The 18,691-nt window shown below is 41.4% G+C and overlaps 1 non-coding gene across 1 annotated transcript; it reads left to right on the plus strand.

Annotated features, from left to right (window-relative positions):
- The first annotated feature begins 14,216 nt into the window (after positions 1 to 14,216).
- Trnat-agu lies at positions 14,217 to 14,289 on the plus strand. The gene has a single exon. It is a non-coding gene; the product is annotated as a tRNA-Thr (tRNA).
- The last annotated feature ends 4,402 nt before the right edge of the window (positions 14,290 to 18,691 follow it).

Consider the following 18,691-nt stretch of genomic DNA (forward strand, 5'->3'; position numbering starts at 1 on the left):
AATTACTTTACCTGTTCCAGACCTCACGCCATCCTGCGTGAGCTTAACGCGTGCCTTTCGGCTACCCGTCACTGTGGATTGGTTGTCTTGCCAGTCCACAACAGTCCCCCATTCGGATCTCCGGGAGGGGACTGCCAAGGGCGAGGTTACCATGAGAAAAAGATTGAATAATCAACGAAAGGATAACGTTCTACGAGTCGGGGCGTGGAATGTCAGAAACGTGAACGTGGTAGGGAAACTAGAAAATCTGAAAAGGGAAATGCAAAGGCTCAATCTAGATATAGTAGGGATCAGTGAAGTGAAGTGGAAGGAAGACAAGGATTTCTGGTCAGATGAGTATCGGGTAATATCAACAGCAGCAGAAAAGGGTATAACACGTGTAGGATTCGTTATGAATAGGAAGGTAGGGAACAGGGTGTGTTACTGTGAACAGTTCAGAGACCGGGTTGTTCTAATCAGAATCGACAGCAGACCAACACCGACAACGATAGTTCAGGTATACATGCCGACGTCGCAAGCTGAAGATGAACAGATAGAGAAAGTGTATGAGGATATTGAAAGCGTAATGCAGTATGTAAAGGGGGACGAAAATCTAATAGTCATGGGCGACTGGAATGCAGTTGTAGGGGAAGGAGTAGAAGAAAAGGTTACAGGAGAATATGGGCTTGGGACAAGGAATGAAAGAGGAGAAAGACTAATTGAGTTCTGTAACAAGTTTCAGCTAGTAATAGCGAATACCCTGTTCAAGAATCACAAGAGGAGGAGGTATACTTGGAAAAGGCCGGGAGATACGGGAAGATTTCAATTAGATTACATCATGGTCAGACAGAGATTCCGAAATCAGATACTGGATTGTAAGGCGTACCCAGGAGGAGATATAGACTCAGATCACAATATAGTAGTGATGAAGAGTAGGCTGAAGTTCAAGACATTACTCAGGAAGAATCAATCCGCAAAGAACTACTAAGGAATGACGAGATACGTTTGAAGTTCTGTAACGCTATAAATACAACAATAAGGAATAGCGCAGTAGGCAGTACAGTTGAAATGGACATTTCTAAAAAGAGCCATCACAGAAGTTGGGAAGGAAAACATAGGTACAAAGAAGGTAGCTGCGAAGAAACCATGGGTAACAGAAGAAATACTTCAGTTGATTGATGAAAGGAGGAAGTACAAACATGTTCCGGGAAAATCAGGAATACAGAAATACAAGTCGCTGAGGAATGAAATAAATAGGAAGTGCAGGGAAGCTAAGACGAAATGGCTGCAGGAAAAATGTGAAGACATCGAAAAAGATATGATTGTCGGAAGGACAGACTCAGCATACAGGAAAGTCAAAACAACCTTTGGTGACATTAAAAGCAACGGTGGTAACATTAAGAGTGCAACGGGAATTCCACTGTTAAATGCAGAGGAGAGAGCAGATAGGTGGAAAGAACACATTGAAAGCCTCTATGAGGGTGAAGATTTGTCTGATGTGATAGAAGAAGAAACACAAGTCGATTTAGAAGAGATAGGGGATCCAGTATTAGAATCGGAATTTAAAAGAGCTTTGGAGGACTTACGGTCAAATAAGGCAGAAGGGATAGATAACATTCCATCAGAATTTCTAAAATCGTTGGGGGAAGTGGCAACAAAACGACTATTCACGTTGGTGTGTAGAATATATGAGTCTGGCGACATACCATCTGACTTTCGGAAAAGCATCATCCACACAATTCTGAAGACGGCAAGAGCCGACAAGTGCGAGAATTATCGCACAATCAGCTTAACAGCTCATGCAACGAAGCTGCTTACAAGAATAATATACAGAAGAATGGAGAAGAAAATTGAGAATGCGCTAGGTGACTATCAGTTTGGCTTTAGGAAAAGCAAAGGGGCGAGAGAGGCAATTCTGACGTTACGGCTAATAATGGAAGCAAGGCTAAAGAAAAATCAGGACACTTTCATAGGATTTGTCGACCGGGAAAAAGCGTTCGACAATATAAAATGGTGCAAGCTGTTCGAGATTCTGAAAAAAGTAGGGGTAAGCTATAGGGAGAGACTTGTCATATACAATATGTACAACAACCAAGAGGCAATAATAAGAGTGGACGATCAAGAACGAAGTGCTCGTATTAAGAAGGGTGTAAGACAAGGCTGTAGCCTTTCGCCCCTACTCTTCAATCTGTACATCGAGGAAGCAATGATGGAAATAAAAGTAAGGTTCAGGAGTGGAATTAAAATACAAGGTGAAAGGATATCAATGATACGATTCGCTGATGACATTGCTATCCTGAGTGAAAGTGAAGAAGAATTAAATGATCTGCTGAACGGAATGAACAGTCTAATGAGTACACAGTATGGTTTGAGAGTAAACCGGAGAAAGACGAAGGTAATGAGAAGTAGTAGAAATGAGAACAGCGAGAAACTTAACATCAGGATTGATGGTCACGAAGTCAATGAAGTAAAGGAATTCTGCTACCTAGGCTGTAAAATAACCAATGACGGACGGAGCAAGGAGGACATCAAAAGCAGACTCGCTATGGCAAAAAAGGCATTTCTGGCCAAGAGAAGTCTACTAATATCAAATACCGGGCTTAATTTGAGGAAGAAATTTCTGAGGATGTACGTCTGGAGTACAGCATTGAATGGTAGCGAAACATGGACTTTAGGAAAACCGGAATAGAAGAGAATCGAAGTATTTGAGATGTGGTGCTATAGACGAATGTGGAAAATTAGGTGGACTGATAAGGTAAGGAATGAGGAGGTTCCACGCAGAATCGGAGAGGAAAGGAATATGTGGAAAACACTGATAAGGAGAAGGGACAGGATGATAGGACATCTGCTAAGACATGAGGGAATGACTTCCATGGTACTAGAGGGAGCTGTAGAGGGCAAAAACTGTAGAGGAAGACAGAGATTGGAATACGTCAAGCAAATAATTGAGGACGTAGGTTGCAAGTGCTACTCTGAGATGAAGAGGTTAGCACAGGGAAGGAATTCGTGGCGGGCCGCATCAAACCAGTCAGTAGACTGATGACCAAAAAAAAAATTGGCACTACCTGCTGAAATGATGGGTTGGACTGTCACAAAATCTTTCACTGAGTTTGACATCGGGTAGATTGTACACGATCGTATCACACAACATAATATCTGAATATAAAGCACTGCACGCATTTTTGAATTTGCGTTCCTTTGTCATACCATCTCCAATCTGTTAACCACTCGTGGTAAATTTGTTCTGACAACTTTTTACAATTAAGTAATTGATACCTAGCTGCTACCACATTCTCTTGTTGGTCATAATAGTTAGCGACTGTACCACCTGTTCATAAGTAAGTTCACTTGGAGTGGCGCTAGAAAATAACTTTTGAGTCAAACAGAACACTGCACTTCCTAGCATTGATAATAGATATGGAAGTTTCGCAGTACCTGTTACATTGCGAGCTACTAATTGTGCCTCGAATTGGTGCAACCACTCAAGCCATTCCTCTTCTTGTTCACGAAACTGTCGAAAAGGCGATACAGCAGCAGGTGTTGCTGTAGGCGGTACTTGTTCCATGGTACTTGTTCCATCCGGCGTGCAGTGCTGGCCAGTAGCTGCTGCACTGTGTTGGGCAGAGTAGATATCTGCTGTGTCTGGAACTCAAACATCTGCATTAGCTGTGTGGCATCTAACGCTTGCGGCTGTGGCACCTGAACAGGGGGCGGGTTAGCGGGTTGGGCATTTTGGAAGAGACAAATGCAACAAACAGATGAGGCAAGGAAGCGAAATAAGTACAAAAGCAAAGACATCTTCTGCAACGCCCACCTGAAAACACTAATTAGCAAAAGAGACTGTTAAAGCAAGTAAAAGTCCCTACAAAATAAAGACAAGACAGAAATAAGGCGCCAGAGAAACAACAAACGAAAATTCCGTTGCCCCCAGGCACTGCGTTCGTAGTATAACTTGTCCCCAATGTGGTGTCCTGCTCACTCGTCTCTTGTAGAGTGCCTACAGGATGCTGCTTTCTCAGCTAACATATCAGCAATTCAAGCAAATCACATTGATGATTTTCATTACAATAAAGTAGATTGACAATACTTAAATTTGTGTCGCAAGCAGCTGGCAACATTCAAATAATGTGTCCTTGTCTATATTCAATGGCCATGCCAGTTATCACACAAGGACATATGGATCGCTAAACACGGCCCTTCTCGTGCCTTTCTTCTGGTGCATGATTTCTAGTCTGTATCTGCTAGTGCCTCTACTAGTGCACATCTACTGTTTGGCCAAGGCTGCCAGGCGCGGCGCTTATATTCTCTTTGGACAGAGGCCGCTCTTGTCTTGGTGCTGTCCTAATCAGCGCACTATTGGCTGACATCCTCTCACAGCCTTTTCTGTGGTTATGTTCTCGATCTTCGTGTCAGCTCTTGTCGTTACGCTGAAACATACATGACTATCTGGCAAGTATTACGTAAGGACCAGCTGATCCATAGATTTACAGCGTTTGCAATCACCTGATTTTCCAGCACAGGTACTCTTCTGGGAATAGTTTATTCAACATAGTGTCAAACCTTATTTTTGTGCTGCAACGGGGCGGTTCAGATATGGATTGGTTTCAACGAGATCAGGGTTAAATTTTCACAATCGGCCTGTATGGGCAGACGCCAATGCTGACGCCAGTGTTGCAGCAAGTCATCTACAAATATTTTCTGTCACGATTTGGGCCAGCATTGTTGGTGACTATTTTTTAGGGCCTCATTTTATTCCACTGAGGCTCAACAAACAAATTTAGCAGAGTTCCTTAAACAATTTTCTACCTTTTTTGTTAGTAGATGAGCCTTCAGCTGTGCGACAAAACATGTACTTCATGCACGATGGAGCACCTCCTCATTTTAGTTTTAATGTTAGTTGGCTTCTAAATGCCATATTTTGTGACAGATGGATAGGTTGACATGAGACAGTTGCCTGCCTGGACTTTCATTTATGAGGGCATTTGGAAGCTCTTGTGTATGGAAATCCAGAACAACATGTTCGCAGTCTCTGTGCCTCTATTATGGAAGGCTGGGAAAGCATATGAACACTCCGGGGATACATCAGCACATCCGAGATTTACTATGATGGCAAGTTGATGCCTGTATCAATGCCCATGGCGGGCATATTGAACATCACCTGTTATAAAGAACTGCGTGTGGTATGTTGGTGCCTTCTGTACGTATTTCCCGTGATTAACGAATTGGAGAAACAAAGCGTTTCCAGAACCGTGGTCATATTATATAGTTTCTTCGTATATGTATGATGTACGTGTCCTGGTATTTGTTTCTCACATTTTTGTTACACTTGTGATAGGACTTTCAGTGTATGAACGTCTATTTACAATAGTAAGAGGCCGGCCGCAGTGGCCGAGAAGTTCTAGGCGCTTCAGTCTGGAGGCGCGCGATCGCTACGGTCCTAGGTTCGAATCCTGCCTCGGGCATGGATGTGTGTGATGTCCTTCGGTTAGTTAAGTTAAAGTAGTTCTAAGTTTTAGGGGTTTGATGACCTCGAATGTTAAGTCCCATAGTGCTCAGAACCATTTGAACAATACTAAGACATGTTCACGCAATACCGTACCCAGTGAATGATATAGGACAATAACTCACTCTTCCAGTTTACAAGTGCATCTACATACATATGGGTCTAGCAAGCGTATGGTATGTGACGGAGGGTATCATGTAACACTATTAGTCATTTACTTTCAGTTTACACTCGAAAACGGAGAGAAGAACGACTGCCTTATGAGCCCTATTTTATGTTCGTCATCCTTACACGATACGTACGTTGGCGACAGTAGAATCGTTCTGCAGTTAGATGAAAAAACCTGTTCTCTACACATTCTCAGCAGTGTTTCGTGAAAAGAAAGTCGTATTCCCTCCAAGGCTTCCCATTTGAGTTCACAAACTATCGATAACAGTGGTGTGTTGATCTAAAATACCGATAACAAACCTAGCAGCACACTTTTGAATTTTTTCGATGTCTTTCTTTAAACCAACCTTGTGGGAGTCCCAACCTATCGAGCAGTACTCACGAATGGGTCGCTCAAATGGTCTGCACACTGTCTCCTAGACTATCGTAAAACTCTCTCAATAAACCCAATTCGATCGTTCACCTTCCCTTATGCCACCCTTACGTCGTCGTTCCCTTTCATAACGCTCTGTAGCGTTACGCCTATATGTTTCATTGAGTGAATGTGTCTAACGGCACGCGATCAGTACTGTATTCGAACGTTACAGCATTGTTTATCTTAGTCTCTTGCATTAAATTAGAATTTTAGACTTTAAGAGCAAGCTGCGATTCTTTTCCCGATAAGGCAAACACGTTTCCATATATTTCTGTTTAGCGTCAAGAATGTCATCCAATTAAACTCAGTATCTTCCAAACAAAGTTTTTTCGACCTTTTAGATGGAAATTTTAAGAAAATCCGTTTTACCATGCAAACAATTCCACAGGTGTCTCGTGAAGTCCTCCACATTCATAAAATTTTTCTTATATCTTTCCTATTTAGCCACTAACTTTTGGAAATTCTCCTTTCATTCTTGCTATAATTTTATTCGTAACAATAGTATTTTCATTACTTCTGCTTTTATTTTGCAATTTTGATCAGTTTCTAACAGGACTTCCACTTATATTCCTTGAAATAACAGGAGACTTACCTTTTATGTACCATATTGTTTTGTGGCTCTGTAAACAGCCATGTTGTATTGCTTAAGTTACATAATATTTTTTGTAATAATTCGTGGAAATATTCTCCTCCTTTGTTATTACTATTCCTTTTCTAATCATTGACCATTATTTTGTAGTAAACTCTGCAAAACAGAAAATAGTATGGTGTACTATAATAAGCACTTCCTCCAGATCATCGCGCAGTAGACACTTATTAATAGTTCCCCAAGGTCCACATTTACCAGTCTTTCCACTGTCCTTCAAATAATTTGCCTGTGATTTGAAACTATTACTTATTAAACTTATAAATCGGTAATACTCAAAAATGTCAACATTTGATTTTGATGGAATTAAAATAAATCACATGTTTCTTGAGGTCTGAGGGCTTTCGAAACTCTCATACATTGCAGACCACCTGCCTGTCTCTGTTACCTCTCTGAATAATTATGAGCGTATGTCGTTTACTGAAGGTGACTTGTTATGACTTAGGTTTTCCAGTTCCATATATTCCTTCCAAAATTTAACATTTTCACTTACAGATAATACTGGACTGACATACGAACTTTTGATATTCATACGACTGCTTAGCTTTTCTCCAAATATTTGTTTCATTTTCGTATATGATGCATCTTTTATCCTGATGGACATGCATACTTCCACATATTTGCATTTCTCCATTTGGGATTTCTGTTTGGCTGTTTTACGCTTTATTCTCACTCATTTTTCGGAGATCTATATTTACTTTTACTTAATTCTTTGCTGCTGTTCTATATTTACGTCTTTCATTCTTTCAGTTCAGCACATCATACCTTCCTCCAGGACAACTACTGGGTGCTGTCATCTTGTGATCCTGTATTGCCTTCACCATCTCATCTCTCACAACTACCTGCTCCCGTTTTATTGTATTCCTTTCTCCGGTTTCGGGCAGTGATTCCCTGGTGGTTTCTTTGAAGCTCTTGGCGACCTCTGGCTGTTTCAACGTAACCGAGGTCCCTCTCCATTCCCACCTTTCTGTAATTTCTTTAGTCCTAATCTGCAGTTCATAAACAATAAAATATGGCAAGAATCTGTCTCTGCTCACACATGTGTTTTGCAGTCTAAAATTTTGTTTCTAAACCTCTGTCCTACAGTTATACATCTATCTTGTACTTTTTTCGTTTTAAAGGTCTCTCAACTATACAACACATTTCATGATCTTAAACGAAGCGTTTGCAAAACTTACTTTGTGATTTCTGGAAAATTCTACCTGGCCATTTCCACTTACATTCTTTTCTCTGTGCCCATTTGTCCCATTATTTTTAATTCCCTTCTTCTCCTTACTGTTATGCACAAAGACAGTGTGGGAATGGGAGAGTAAAATGTGTTCTAAATCCTCAAAGCCAAGCATTGTTCAGCTCAGGGGTGTGTCAATACAAGACAGCCGCAAGATGTAAACGTTTTGACATGGTTAGTCAGTTACCAAGAGTGCGACATCGGCCCTATGATGTGAGAGTGCGAGTGAGCCCAGCAGAAAACTAAAACAAGCTCACACCATACTGCTGTCGTTACTCTCGTAACATAAAGTTCACTACACCGGACGCCACTACGCATGTCAGGGACCTGCCATGGCAGTTGGAGTACCGAAACAAACCCTTGGAGAAAATTTAGAGGGGCCCTCGCAGTAAACTGGATTGATTTGGTCATCACGAATGATATCCTACGGCAAAGCCACTTATAAGTTCAATACAAATACCCAATCAGCTAGTTTAGGGGCAGTCAATCAGGAGATTCAGTGACACCCATGTCATTAATCTCGAATATCTAATTATTGCACCTTAACATCTTGTGTAAGATTGTCCCAGTATTGTCACAATGTGCCTGTCACACTGTCACTACTTGGCGTAATGACAACAGGTCCAAAACCACAGATAACTGCCGCCACAATCCAGGAGTAGAGATGCCAGTGACAAATAGTCCACGGGTAGTCCATGGCTAAAGATCGGGTCTTAGCTCCTCTGACATTATGGAATCATACAGAACACACAAACTACATAGCTGCCAGGCCAGGATCAGCGTACATCACGACATCAGATTTCACAGCACATCAACTGTCGTCTACGTAGTGGGACAACACTGGCGGTGACCACATAGGGACAGATCACCCTCAGAGTTACACCTCGTTTGCAGTGATACTGCTGCACAGGAAGCGCCTATGCATCGGCATGTAGGTAACCCGCCAGATCAGGAGTCACAGGTCAACCCTTCTGCTGATGCACCGAAATCCAGCAGCCTCGTCTCGCACTTAGCGTTGACAAATGTCTACATCTACATCTACATTTATACTCCGCAAGCCACCCAACGGTGTGTGGCGGAGGGCACTTTACGTGCCACTGTCATTACCTCCCTTCCCTGTTCCAGTCGCGTATGGTTCGCGGGAAGAACGACTGTCTGAAAGCCTTCGTGCGCGCTCTAATCTCTCTAATTTTCCATTCGTGATCTCCTCGGGAGCTATAAGTAGGGGGAAGCAATATATTCGATACCTCATCCAGAAACGCACCCTCTCGAAAGCTGGCGAGCAAGCTGCACCGCGATGCAGAGCGCCTCTCTTGCAGAGTCTGCCACTTGGTTTATTAAAGATCTCCGTAACGCTATCACGGTTACCAAATAACCCTGTGACGAAACGCCCCGCTCTTCTTTGGATCTTCTCTATCTCCTCCGTCAAACCGATCTGGTACGGATCCCACACTGATGAGCAATACTCAAATATAGGTCGAACGAGTGTTTTGTAAGCCACCTCCTTTGTTGATTGACTACATTTTCTAAGCACTCTCCCAATGAATCTCAACCTGGTACCCGCCTTACCAACAATTAATTTTATATGATCATTCCACTTCAAATCGTTCCGCACTCATACTCCCAGATATTTTACAGAAGTAACGGCTACCAGTGTTTGTTCCGCTATCATATAATCATACAATAAAGGATCCTTCTTTCTATGTATTCGCAATACATTACATTTGTCTATGTTAAGGGACAGTTGCCACTCCCTGCACCAAGTGCCTATCCGCTGCAGATCTTCTTGCATTTCGCTACAATTTTCTAATGCTGCAACTTCTCTGTATACTACAGCATCATTCGCGAAAAGCCGCATGAAACTTCCGACACTATCTACTAGGTCATTTATATATATTGTGAAAAGCAATGGTCCCATAACACTCCCCTGTGGCATGCCAGAGGTTACTTTAACGTCTGTAGACGTCTTTCCATTGATAACAACATGCTGTGTTCTGTTTACTAAAAACTCTTCAATCCAGCCACACAGCTGGTCGGATATTCCGTAGGCTCTTACTTTGTTTATCAGGCGACAGTGCGGAACTGTATCGAACGCCTTCCGGAAGTCAAGAAAAATAGCATCTACCTGGGAGCCTGTATCTAATATTTTCTGGGTCTCATGAACAAATAAAGCGAGTTGGGTCTCACACGATCGCCGCTTCCTGAATCCATGTTGATTCCTACATAGTAGAATCTGGGTTTCCAAAAACGACATGATACTCGAGCAAAAAACATGTTCTAAAATTCTACAACAGATCGACGTCAGAGATATAGGTCTATAGTTTTGCGCATCTGCTCGACGACCCTTCTTGAAGACTGGGACTACCTGTGCTCTTTTCCAATCATTTGGAACCCTCCGTTCCTCTAGAGAGTTGCCTTACACGGCTGTTAGAAGGGGGGCAAGTTCTTTCGCGTACTCTGTGTAGAATCGAATTGGTATCCCGTCAGGTCCAGTGGACTTTCCTCTACTGAGTGATTCCAGTTGCTTTTCTATTCCTTGGACACTTATTTCGATGTCAGCCATTTTTACGTTTGTGCGAGGATTTAGAGAAGGAACTGCAGTGCGGTCTTCCTCTGTGAAACAGCTTTGGAAACAGGCGTTTAGTATTTCAACTTTACGCGTGTCATCCTCTGCTTCAATGCCATCATCATCCCGGAGTGTCTGGATATGCTGTTTCGAGCCACTTACTGATTTAACGTAAGACCAGAACTTCCTAGGATTTTCTGTCAAGTCGGTACATAGAATTTTACTTTCGAATTCACTGAACGCTTCACGCATAGCCCTCGTTACGCTTACTTTGCATCGTTTAGCTTCTGTTTGTCTGAGAGGTTTTGGCTGCGTGTAAACTTGAAGTGAAGCTCTCTTTGCTTTCGCAGTAGTTTCCTAACTTTGTTGTTGTACCACGGTGGGTTTTTCCCGTCCCTCACAGTTTTACTCGGCGCGTACCTGTCTAAAACGCATTTTACGATTGCCTTGAACTTTTTCCATAAACCTTTCAAACGTTGGCAGGTTAACTACCTTGGGCATATTATCAGCCACGATAGATTGAAGACAGATCATCGCCTCACTGACTTTGCAATTCTGCAAATACTAAAGCAGTTACAAACATTCGTTTAGTTGGCCAAATGTTACCGTCTAACGGCTTGCAGAGATTGCACAACCACTGGGTAGATAACAACAGATAGATGTTACAGTTTACCACGCATCACCACGTTAAACAGGATTCAAAATTTAAAGGAGGTATTGACATGAGATCCTGTGTTGGTTTTATCTGATTTTATGAAAGAATTTGTATTGTAATGCGATGCAAGCAATACTGCCTTAACCGCAATATTTAACCAAAACGGGAAGTTGAAGGTGCATCCAATAGGATATGCATCTCATCAGCTGAATGAAGTTGAGTGCAACTCGTCTACAATGGAAAAAGAAATGCTAGATTCAATATATGGTTCTTCTTACTTGTGTTGTTACCTGTATGGTCGAAAATTTAAAGTTGTTGTGGATCATGCATCCTTGAAATGATTGATGGGACTGAAAGACCCTATAAGTCGACACTTAAGATGAGTGATTTTCAGAACAAAGTAGTTCACACGTCTGGTGTTAAGCACACAACTGTGGATACACTTAGCAGAAATAACACTGTGTTATAAGTATCTGGCACATTGTGACAGTACTGGAACAATATTTCACAAGGTGTTAAGGTGCAATAACTAGATAATCGAGTTTAATGTCACGGATGGCACTGGACCAGACTGGAAGAAGGCATTAGCAGCTGGCAAGGAATGCCAGTTGTACAGCATGCAGTCACAGTTCCCAATGCACGAAGGTTTACTGCCCAGGTGAAGAAAATGCGGACCACACATCGTCGTCCCTGTAGCACTCCGTAAATAAATGTTACAACTGGCACATAACTATGTGCTGTTTGTAAAGGAGCAACTGACAGACGAACTGCAGAAAGATTTTGAAAGACAACACGACGTGGCGATGTGGAACAGTATGTCAGAAATAGAATCTCATGTACAGAGAAACCATTTTGTAAAGTAGAAATTGACATGTTAGAGCCATTAATTAAAAGTTCGGCAGGGAATAAACACGTACTAACTAAGATTTAGCCTTTTCCTGGATACCTAGTAATGTTAGCAATACCCGATCAAACTGCGAGTACTGTAACTCAGGCCATGGTTAACAACTGGGTACTTAAATTTCAAGTCCCTGAACCGTAGTCACGGATCAAGGAATTACTTTTATGTCTCATCTGATGAGGCAGTATGTCGCCAGATAAAAGCGAAAAAAAGTTGCTTGCCAGTCCATTTCATCCAATGGACTGAGCCAGTCAACTGTACAATAGCAAAAATGTGAAATCATTACAGTCAACACTTTGACATGGATATGTACTTAAGTTATATGGTAAGCGTGTAGAGCTCTAAAACCCACACAAGAATGGGTTTGTCACAACTTGAGATGGCTTATGGAAGAAAATGCCATCATGTTTCGATGTAATCCAGCCATAGGTGGGAACTCAGGGCGAACAAATAAAACAATCCACAAAAACATTGAAAAAAATACTGCAATATGTAAAACATGCTGATATGAAAGTTTTGGAGCGTCAAGAACCCATGGTATGAGTAAGTTACCTCAGTGCAGAGTAGGACAATGGGTGTTACTAGCAAACCTTTTTACCTCAAAGAATAGAACTGAGAAATTATTGACAAAGGTTCACGGACCATATTGGGTAGTGGATAGGACGACACCGGTAAATGTCAAGTTAAAGTTACCAATCAAAATGTCGGTAGCCGTTGTTAGTTGGATAAAGCTTTTTAAGGGTATTATTAATGATTTGCCGTAAGCACTTTCACCTATACTGAAAAAAGAGAAGCTACCACAGGGAACAAAACGAATACATAATGCACCATGTGAACAAAGGTCTAGGGATAAGTAATAGAGTATTGCGTTATATGCTTTTAACATGTGTTAGATTAACTAAGATAACATTATTTTGCTTAGTTTGCAGTTATGTGCGTGACTTTTCTTTTGTAATACACCTTGGTCGCGATGAGGGAATTTTTGATAGTTACTTTGACCATGATGTTCAAACGAATTATGTTGAGTATAGTGTTCTTACACATATATAAGGCAAATATGTTTAAGAACCAACCTTTCGAACCGGAATCTGATTCTCACAGTAACCAGGCCTGCTTCTCACAAACCACAACTGGTCACTAAAACTAACCTTTAGCATGTTAATGGACTTATCTGCTGATGGATTGGAAATTCTAGCTTGCATAAGGAATGAACATTAGGAATTGCAATTATCCTACATCAAACTAATGGCTGAGTTACAGTCAGGTGTAACTACGGAGTCACTAGTGCAAATAATGGAGGTAGGTTAGATTCTGATGGGAATATGCTGAAAAAAGTATTTGGAATGGCAGATAGTGATGACATCACGAGCTGAAATAACACAATATGGAAGGTGCTGGAAATAGACATGAGGACAGAAACAACTATAAATTGGCATACCATAGAGACTGCGAATGTGGAACAAGGAATATTGAATATTACTAAAATAATACCTAAAATAACAACTCAAAAACAACAAAAGACACTATGGATGCACTAAACAAAGATCTGTAAGAGGTACAGAATCATATGAGTACACTAGGTGAAAGATTAGTGTTAGCCATACACCAGGTGAGAGATAAGTATTCGTCAGATTGGTGCCAGAAATACCTAACAGAATGGGAGGTGGGTCTGGAACACTTGCATGGAGTGACATTGGCACGGAGTGACACTTGCACAGAGCGTGGGGCTCATTCCGGGCTAACTGGCACACTAATAAGTCTAGCAGTTCAGAACAGCTGCTCGTGTGAGCTGGTTCACACTCACCAGTAAGCAACCATGTATCGCTTCAGGGTGTTTCATTAAAGTGTTTCGTGACAAATTTATATTTAAGACTGTTGTATTAGTGAGAACTGACAATGAAATTCAATGTCTCTTATAGCATTTTGATGTTGCGAGGAAAAGGGGGCAGTTAAGTAAGGAACATGGTATTTCTTACCAGTGTTCAACTATTGCCAGGGCTCTCCGGCATTGGAATATCACCCCAGAGTTGCACGTAATGGTAAAGTCCTGTACCATGTGACAGTGTAAGGCAAAATAAACTGAAAACATGAATCGAAGTTTGTGTTGCGTAGGACACTCGACTCTGGTAGTTTGTGCAGCAGTGTTGATCATAGTGCTGCGGTAGTGTAATGGTTAACATTTTTGCCTAGTAAGCAAGAAGACCCGGGTTCGAATCCCGGCTGTAGCACAAATTTTAATGCCTTTCTCTTGCATATGTTCGTTATTGAGCCACTGGTCCAAAAAAGGTCATAAAATTGCTGAAGCTTTTGGTTTCCAGTCGTGCTCTTCTAAATACACAGTCATCCAGCGTCCAAATTTCCAGTGAAGATGTGCTAGAGCAGAACACAGCATATTTACCTGTTTTCCATACAGGCTTCAAAAGGTGGCAACACTGATCTTGTTTCCACATACATTGAATAAAATGGTAACTGCAACCAGCAATTTTTATTCCAGGAAATAAACTGATAGCTGCTTGGGCATAGCAGTTTCAAAGTCCATCATCAGTTTTAATTGTATTAAAAATGTTCATATGTTACTCGCTTTTTATTTGGCAGCAAAGCGTAAACCACTGGAATGGTATTCGCTTCCTTCCAAGAACTACTGAGACCGCCGAGGAGTATAAATAATTGTCTAAACTGCTCGTTCGAACTCTTGAATGTTCCGTCCTGAAAGAATATTCGCAGTTTGATAAATACGCTTTTCCCTTTTCGCTGGAAAACACCAGATTTCGGTCATTCGATCGCTTGTTATCATTTGCAAGTAAAAAATTGCTACCATCATTCATTTACTTTCTTCGAAGGATTTTCTCCCACAATCGGTGAGATCTTGTGTAGTTCCCATATATTTTCGCCTAATGGAATGTAACTATTATTTCGTACTTCTGTGTGGTGTTAACGAATTTACTAACTCGTAGCATTGACTGAAGAGCTGCCCTACCTCTTCGACGTTAACCGAAGAAACTGTAGCGTCTGTTTCTTTTGCCCACTTCTTTGCACTGAAAAAATATTTTCGCACTTCCTTTTGTACTTGATTTGGAATACAAGCGTGGCTATCCTAAAACTGTGTTCTTTGTTTTGGATAGCTTTCCTTTGCATTTATTCTTTTTAAAGTTTACACAACGCCATTAAGTTTCTTCTTGTTTATTTGTATAGTAGTCCGCTATATACAGATGCCTGCTGTAAATCAGTAAAGGCTTTTCCTTGGTGGTCTCAGTGAACTCATTTATCTCAGCATTAAGACAAGCAATACTACTTGCCAGTCAGAGGTCAACTGCAATACTGAACTCTGAGAGAAAGCCATGCGCAATACGAGCTGGAGCGGGGACGGGGAACTTTGTGCAGGAATTGGGCTTTGGCCTTCTCCACAATACGTCGCAGGTAGCAGCGGACAGACCGATGTCTCCTACTTCAGGAACACCCTGTCTACCACTTACAGAGTCCCGAGCTCCGTGCAAATGTCAACACAATCTCTCTCTGTACAAGTGTCATACCGTGCAAATGTCACAAACTCTTGGGGAATGACAGAATAGAAGCTGAGAAGATGCAGGAAGCAGTTCGCACAGGCGGCTAAGAACGACACTTAACTCCACAGCAATTTGTATCAGGATTACAGAAATCGGAAAAAGAATTTCCAACACGATTATAACATAACGTACTTCCAAAAAAAGTAATATTGCATTTCCCTACGACATTTCCATGGTTAAGCTCTAAACACTTCAGGCTAGGATATACATTGATACACAATTTCCAGTATCAGTTTTAAATGCTCAGCGCCAGTGTTATATGATTAATCTAAATTAAGACAAATGTAAACTATTATTAAATGGGTTTGGGTTCAAACTCACGAAGTAGTTTACTTTCTGAAGAAGGAGATGGCGATCTCGACAAGTGTATAAAGGAGATTATCATCATTTTTCCAGCTCAAGTAGTACGAACTGACAAGCGGTAGGGAAAATGGAAGCACAACATTGCAAGAAGGTAATATTAATGTCACAACCACACTTTGAGTAGATTAGCAGTCACTGGATTTATTCCATGTTCTCACCAAAAATGGTAGTAATTAACTGCTATGATAATAGAACATTTACAGATATAAAGAAATTAGATTGATGTGGATTATTAATTAATGGAATTGATGTGACATAGTTGGAACGAAGTTTCACATTCCTGCTTCAATTACAGGAACCACTACAATTACAGACACTTGACCAATGTTTTATAGGCAAGCGAAACCTCTGAGTGTAGTACCCATGCAAAAGCTTACACTTCTGAATGGCACCTTGGGACCCACTTCGAACAAACAAATGATGAATTAATTATTTCGAAAAAATGCTAGAGCATGCACAGAACTGTCAAGAAAAATGTAGACATAGTATCATTACAAGCAATGTTTCAGCTACAAGCATTGTCCTGATACTATCATTCATTTGTGCGGTTTACTTATCTCTGGTAAACAAAATCACTCACTTGAACGAAGGGACCGTTCATGAAATTCCAATAGAATGGCTTCGCATTACCAAGTACGAAATTGTGGAAAAATATATAACTAATCAGACTAGGAAAACAATGTTACACTAGGTTAAGATCTTTATTGTTGATTCGAAAAATCAGAAACTCAGAACTGTAGAAACTATAAATATGTAGGATATTAAATTAGTAGACACGGAAAAAGTAAAATAAGTGACGAATTTTACTGAAAAGGAGAACACACGCCAAGATATGAGGGTGGATTGAAAAGTTCTCGAAATCACCACGTGAGGTCAGCGCTAGTGCAACGAGTTGTTCACGTGATATTCATTGGGCTGTTGCCTGTAAACACGTGCCACGTCGGTGCCCTTGGATGAGACCTGTGGCGGTGACGTGACTCTGTTGTTGTTCCTGAATAGTGATTTGCGGGGATGGAAAAAAATTGAGACTCGAACAGTGATTAAATACTTCGTAAAGAAAGGTATGAAAGCAAAGAACATTCATGCTGATTTCCAGAATACACTTTGGGAACTCCTTCATTTTCAGCTGTTTCCAAGTGGACAAAGGAATGTAAATTTGGTCGTGAGAGTTTAGATGATAATCCGCCCAGTGGTCGGCCAAGATGTGTCACTACTCCAGAAATCATTGCAGAAGTGCACAAAATGGTCATGGAGAATCGCCAATTGAAATTAATTGAAACTGCTCACCCTTTCCATATGTCATCTGAAAGGGTATATCACATTTTAACTAAGGAATTAGAAACGAAAAACTTATCAGCAAGATGGGTACCGCAACTCTTGCTGCTGGATCAAAAACGCATGTGCCGTCGCTGTGACAAAATTACATGAACTAAGATACGAATTGTTGCCACACCGACCTTATTCACCTGATGTGGCTCCGTCAGACTTCCATCTCTTCCCAAAACTGAAAATTTTTCTTGGTGTACGAAGATTCACTTCAAACGAAGAACTGATAGCCGGGGTTGATAACTACGAGGGCTGTCCAGAAAGTAAGTTACGATCAGTCGCGAAACGGAAACCACAGTGAAAACCAGAAACATTTTATTTGCAACAGTTAGGTACACCTTCCACCTACTTCTCTACATAGTCGCTGCTCCAACTTCAAGTTTTGTCGTAGTGTTGTATCAACTTTCCAAATTTCCACGTCATAGAAAGCAGCCGCCTGTGCTTTCGGCCAGGTCTGCAGCTCGTTGGTCTGTCGAAAAATTTTGTCTTCATGGCCAGCGGTTTTTGTGAGCAGAAATGAGACTCAGGTAGAGCCAATTACGGACTGTCTTGTGGGTGATCAAACACTTCTCATCGGAAACGCTGCAGGAGCGTCTTCATTGCCCCTGCAGTGTGCGGCCGAGAATTGACTTAAAGAAGGAGCTGCTCGACAGTTGTGTTATGTGGGCTGCATGACACAGGCGAAATCTCTAACCGGGCCCTCATGTTTGGCGGGAGAAGCTATTCCCTACGCATCTTTACGTGCTCACTGTTCACTCAAAACTGAAAAGAGCGTCGCGACACGATTGACGGGCGTACTAGAGACACTGACCAACACATCTGTGCGAAGCTTTACCGGACTTTCCCAGTGGTTTCCATTTCGCGGCCGATCGTAACTTACTTTCTGGACAGCCCTCGTATTTTGCAGGCCTGGAGGAAACTCATTTTCGAGATGGGATCAAGGCACTGGAACGTTGTTGGACCAAGTGCATTAATCTACAGGGAGACTACATTGGAAAATAAAAAATGTTTCAGTGATGTAAGTACTTTTTTTTTTTACTCCGTTCCGAGAACTTTTCAAACCACCTTCGTAGTAAAGGAATGGGATAGTAAAAGTTTTGTAAGTGCGAACAGCTCAGCATTGCTTCAGTGAAGGGATGTGTCAACACACGCGAGCTGTAAAGTGTAAATATATCGGCGTGATTAATTTTTCACCAAGAATGCGTCATTTAACACATCTGTATGAGAGTGCGAGTAAGCTCAGCAGTGACGTATAAGATAACTTCACACTATATTACTGCCTTTATCCTCATAATATTAAGCTACATGCTCTAGATACGACGTAACAACACCTATCGGGAACCTGCCAGAGCAGTTGTAGTATTGAAAGAAACCCATT

The sequence above is a fragment of the Schistocerca americana genome, chromosome 3, assembly GCF_021461395.2.
Source record: "Schistocerca americana isolate TAMUIC-IGC-003095 chromosome 3, iqSchAmer2.1, whole genome shotgun sequence".
Lineage (NCBI taxonomy): Eukaryota > Metazoa > Arthropoda > Insecta > Orthoptera > Acrididae > Schistocerca > Schistocerca americana.